At 41.9% G+C, this 6,054-nt stretch overlaps 1 long non-coding RNA gene across 1 annotated transcript in view; it reads left to right on the forward strand.

Moving 5' to 3' along the window:
• Nucleotides 1-2,965, forward strand: part of LOC108448615 — a 3,903-nt gene extending 938 nt beyond the window's left edge. The window contains exons 2-3 of the long non-coding RNA XR_001864570.1: nt 692-695; nt 2,955-2,965. This is a non-coding gene — a long non-coding RNA (uncharacterized LOC108448615). The remainder of the gene's footprint in view (nt 1-691; nt 696-2,954) is intronic.
• Nucleotides 2,966-6,054: the final 3,089 nt, after the last annotated feature.

Raw genomic sequence — 6,054 nt, forward strand, 5'->3', positions numbered from 1 at the left:
ACACAGGTGGCCCTCCTCCTCCCAAGGCACTGCTGACTCATATCCTACTTGTCATCAACCAGGACCCCAGGTCCCTTTTCACAGCACTGCTCTTCTCATTCCCCAGTCTTTCCATACATCCAGGGTTGCCCCATCCCAGGTGAAGAATCTGTCCCTTTACCTTGTTGAACTTTGTATTGGGCTGATTGCCCAATTCTTTAATTTGTCAAGATGTCTCTGCAGGGCCTCCCTGCCTTCGAGGGAGTCAACAGCTCCTTCCAGTTTGGTATCGTCTGCAAACTTGCAGAGTATCCCTTCCAGTCCTGCATCCAAGTCATTTATGAAGATGTTGAAGAGCACAGGGCTGAGGATGGAGCCCTGTGGAACCCCACTAGTGACAGGTTGCCAGTTCGATGTTACCCCATTCACTATAACGCTTTGTGCCCAACCCATGAGCCACTTGCTCATCCAGCGCATGATGTGTTTATCCAGCTAAATGCTGGACATTTTATCCAGAAGGACCCTGGGAGATACAGTATTGAAAGTTTTACTGAAATCCAAAAAGATTACATCAACTGTCTTCCCTTGATCAACTAGATAGGTTACCCTGTCAAAAAAGGAAATCAAGTTTGATAAACAAGACTTTTCACTCATGAAGCCATGCTGGCTGTGACCAGTGACTGGGTTGTTACAAATAGAGACGAGACCTTAGGCAAGTCCGTCCTTTGACTCAGATTTCTGGCAGTAGCTCTGTTTGAGGTGGCCTGCACCCCTAATAGCTCTCGCTCCCAAGTTCTTAAGAATGGCCAATTAAGTCTATTATAAAAGTAAATATTTATTAAATAGACACAAAATTAACAGACATAAGACTTTAAACAGACTACTTATTACACAGGAAAAAACAAAAAGAACTACTACTAGATACAAATAAAGTGCAGAATAAAAGGTACCTATATTACAGCTAGCAAAGAAATAGTATAGATTAGGAGTCAATGTGACTTACCACTGAATTGATGATGGAGTACACATAAAGTCCTTTCACTCAATTTCTGGAAAAGCAACCACAAAGATGTATCCAAACTTGGCAGACAAGCCCTACACATTTCCAGGGTGTGTGTAGGAGACTTCTAACTTTGTGAAAGTTTGTGTAGCTTTTATAGTTTGTAAAGTGAAGCATCTGTCAGTCATAAATTGCAGCATCTTATTTCCCCACGTCTTGTTCTCAAGGCCAGATGTTTATTGTCAACTGGGAGTTCCACCTCTGGTGCTGGAGAGAGAGAAAGAACTCACTAGCCAGAGATCTCAGTACCAGACACATCCAGCCCGGGTTATCTCACCAATTCATGTGAGGGGGAGAATGCCTGGAACAATTGCACCAGATGATAAAACAGATAAGCTCTTCTGTGGTAGGGGGAAATGTCCTGACGCAGTTGTCCTTCAGGTGTTTTTCAATACCTCCCAGAATTGAAACATAGATTTAGAGGAAACATAAAGATTTTAGTCATAGGCTTGGGATTTCAGTTGTAGGCTTGGGCCCAGTGAGGGTTAATCAAAATAGTTAGGAGAGCTGGACCTGAAATAGAGTTTTAGATGTTAGTAACTGATTACCAAATAACTGATGATCTGTCATTTGCATGTTTGTTTAGCTGTGCTTAGAATAAGGAGCAGAAACATTGATAAGTTGGTGTATAGAATAAAGACAATTACCAATTTCCTCCCTTTGTGGGAGCCCGTCCAAAAGTCACGCAAGAGGAAACTTAGAGGTCACTAAAGTAATTAAGATTGTTAAAACTCAGAAAGGCAAAAAGGTCAAAGTGAGGAAGATGAGTTACTTCATCTTCCTTAGGACTGCTGAGCCATTTCAAGACCACCAACTCAATTCAGGATACACACTACGCATGCTTAATGACATGTAAGCTCATTTCCATATGAAGCGGAGAATGGGAGGTGTTAGCACTATGAATATGCATTTGTATTTTGGATATTCATAATATTTGGGAATGAAAGGTATCATGTTTGCTTGTATCAGGGCCTGCGTCTTAGGGAGCTATCCCACACAGTGCCTGGTGCCAAATAAACATACACTTTCTAACTCTAAACTGTTAGAGAGTTTTTGTCCGTCTCAGTTGGATATCGATATTAGATCGATATTCATATTTTGGTAAATCAGAATAATCTTCTCCATAACTTTACCAGACCCTGAAGTGAGACTGACAGACCTGTAGTTTCCGGGGTCCTCCTTCTTGACCTTGAAAATAGGGACAATGTTCACCAGCCTCCAGTCAGCTGGGACCTCTCTGGATTCCCAAGACAACTCAAAAATCATTGAGAGAGGTTTTGCAATGACATCAGCCAGGTTGCCATGGTTACAGGAGAAGAGTTCCAGTATGGGTGTAACCAAACTGTGTATTCTACTCCCCTCTAAGTCATTTTCTGACAAACTGTTAATGATGGGTTGTTTGCAGTAGCTGCCCAGTGCACTGTTACAAATGAGAGAGGGGAATTTAGACAAGTCCCTGCCTTTGCCCAAGTTTCTGGCAGTAGGCAGCAGCTTTATTAAGGTGGCCAGCACCCCAAAATCACTCTCGCTCGGAAGTTCTTAATGATGACTGATCCGGTCTATTACAACATGAATTATTTATTGAATAGACACAAGGAAAAACAGACATAAGACTTTAACAGGCTTCTCACTACATAGGATAGACAAAAGAAATACCACTAGCAGGTTCATAAGACAGTGCATGATAATAAAGGTACCTATATTACAGCTAGCAAAGAAATAGTATAGATTAGGAGCCGATGTCACTTACCAATGAATGATAGTGGTGTACAGAAGTCTGCTTCCTCTCCATCCCCAGGGGAAGTAACTGGAGTGGACATCTCCACTTCGAGGAGAGCTCTTCACATACTCAGAGAGTATGTAAGAGATTTCTGGTTTTATGAAAATTATAGTGGTCTTTTATAGTTTGTAAAAGTGCTGTGTCTGTTAGTTACGAATTTTTGCTTATCCTTTTCCATGCATTCAAGGCAGGATGTTTATTGCTAGCTAAGGATGTTTTCAGCTGAGATAATTCACCACAAGACAAACTGTTCTGCCTGACTTAGCAATATGGGGTGAAGAGATAAGCTTCTGCTGCATCAGGGGGTGAAAGGTCCTGTCACCTGCACACACGACCCCCCAGGCAACAAGCTGGGTGTTAAATGAGATAAGGAAAAAGAGGCAACCCTATGAGGCAGGGCAGTGTTTCTTTTTCTTCACATCAATGACTCAGCTGTGATGTCCCCTCTGGGGAAGCACCAACACAGTTACACTCATCCTGAGGGGGTCATCTCTGCTAATGGGCAATAATGGCTAAGCTGCACTACATAAGGGGCAGCTGCAATCACCATCAAGGACTCAAAAAATATCCTATGACTCACAGGATTACATTATTCCATTGTGAAACTCACTGCCCTGGGGGAGATACTGAGCATTCCCACCTGAATCTGAGTATATATAATCTCGAGGTTTGGGACTTGGGACACCACCACCACCACTGGACAGATCCAGAGGAGGACCAGAATTTCCACAGGACCACCGCTTTCAACAAGACTGCAACCATTTTTTCAAGGGGACCGCAAACACCACTTAATCGGACTGCATCTACCACCCTGACCAACAGGGTGCCAGGTTATACTGATGCCTTAGGTTTTAACTTTTATACTTTTCAAGTCTTGTACTGCCTAGTGTGTGACTCTGAATTTTCTTGTGGCCTGTTAGCTGCTGTTCTCTCATGCTGGTTAGACATAACAAGCCATTCTAGGTTTGTTCTCCAAGGACACCTAGATTATCCCAGGCCCCAAAATATGTAAACTAAGGCCTCTGAAGAGGAGGGCAAACCTGGGGTAGTTACATCATTAACTGGGGTTGTAATTGGAGAATTGATCCTGATATGCAAATGGACCAAACTTATAAAAGTGTGAAGAACTCGTGACCCGGGGTCCATCTTGGGTGTAGCCTTTGGCTTGCCCAGGGTGTACCTTTGAAGGCCCTTCAGATAAATACCTACCTTTATTCCCTTATTCTTGTGTAGTGTCTGTTTTTAGGTGGCCATCTCAGGCATCAGTACTCTGTGGGTTTAAACCAGTTTTTCTGTATCATTGCATTTACTGCAATCTTTCTATTAAATTGTAACTCTGACCTGAAATCTCTCTCAAGGTATTTATGTGGGGTTAATTTCTCCTGCTGGTTTACTTTCAAACCATCACGCAGCTCTTTGAGGATTTTCTTTCTTGGGTTTTTTTTCCCTCTCTGTTATTTTTTTCTCTCTTTTTAAGAAAAGAGAGTTTTTAAATTATTTATTTTTTAATTATTAAACTGTCTTTATCTCAACCCATGAGTTAGTTTCTCACTTTTACCCTTCCAGTTCTCCCCCCATCCCACCAGGCGGTGGGTAGTCAGTGAGTGGGTGTGTGGTGCTTAGTTGCTGGCTGGGGTTAAACTATGACAACGCTTCATGTGTAGGAGGCAATCCCCACAGTATCACATCATAGCTAAGCATCCAGCTTGGTTCATGCATTTGTGATTATGAAAGTGGCCTCCGGAAAAATAATACAAAGTTTACATGTATTTATAGTCTGAATAAATACTATGTGTATAAATGGCTTCTTGACCCAAAGGAGTTTCCTGATTGGGTGTGTACTAAATAAATAAATAAATAAATTGATCATTACCATTTCATCTCCATGTTTACTGATGGGGAATGAATTTGCTATATAATGCTGTAGTTAAATATACCTTTACAGCAGGAAATAAAGGAGCATGTAGGCAAATGGGGCTTCAGGCAAAACTTGGGTAGAACACAAGCATTCAGTATGGGATTGTGGAAGTAGAAATGCTAAGACCTAAGTGGGCCTGTTCATTGAATTCTCACCCTGTGTCCTGAAGCAATAATCACTGTGTAACCTTCATGATAAATTAATCCCTGTGCTGAAGAAAACAGACTCCAGACGGGCCTAGAGCAGTTCTGTGGCCTTGTGTATGCAACAGATATGTATAACTCACATCCTGTTATCAGTCTTATGTATAGCATCTCTAAGTGTAGATACACCTTGCATTCACTTTATAGGGACACAATTCACATCAGCAGTCTATTACTCTGCTGCTGTGTTCTCTCCTACAGCTATAGTAAATAAACCACTTCTGTTCTGGCCTGATCTAAACTGTATTCCAGTTTTTCCATGACAGGATTTAGCTCTATTAGTCTAGCTATCCACATTCTGACAGAAAGTAAATGATTTTTAAGTACTTAGTGCAAGAGCAAATATTACCTGGACACTTGACTCTCGGCCAATGTGGTTTCTTGACTCCCTGCCTTCCATAAGGTTTTTAATAGACCTTCTCCTCAAAAGTTAAGCAAGCCTAGCTCAGGGATGCTTGGCAGTCTGGAGCCACTGTGCCTTTTTGCCAGGCTGTCATCAAAGGACACACCAAAGACTTACAGTGGCATAAGACTGCTCATGAATAATACATCTGAACTTTCAGGTATTCATTGCTTGTTTTCTTTCTGCCTGAGAAGGTTTTTCCTGGATGTTGACACAGTAAGCCCCATCACTGTGATGCCTAAAGATTTTTGCTTTTTATGTATTTTTCATATATTCATAGCTCTGTGGAATGCTATTACATAGTTATGTAGCTCCTAGTATTTTTCCTACCCTTTTTCTTAGATTTTAGAACAATAAGCTAACCTTCTAACACATTACTGAAATACTGTTTAGTCTTACTGTCAAGAAGAGGACCTACAAGAACAACATTCTGTTTTCCAATCAGAACCTGAGAAGACATAACAAGAACTAGGGCTAAGAAGCCCTTGGAACAACTCCAAGGGGCTGACCCAGGGGTGAGTTACTGGGGAAACTGAATCTCTGTCCTGGGTTGCAGTGTATTCTATTACCATCCTCATGAGCTGTTGAAACCACGTGGGGCAGTGTTTCCTTGCCTCCTCCCTCCGGACTATCTTCTGTTAATGAGCCCATCAATGCCTGGCCTCATGACTCATCATCCCATTGTGAGATGCTCCACCCAGAATGAGGACC

The sequence above is a fragment of the Corvus brachyrhynchos genome, unplaced genomic scaffold, assembly GCF_000691975.1.
Source record: "Corvus brachyrhynchos isolate BGI_N302 unplaced genomic scaffold, ASM69197v1 scaffold988, whole genome shotgun sequence".
Taxonomy (NCBI): Eukaryota; Metazoa; Chordata; class Aves; order Passeriformes; family Corvidae; genus Corvus; species Corvus brachyrhynchos.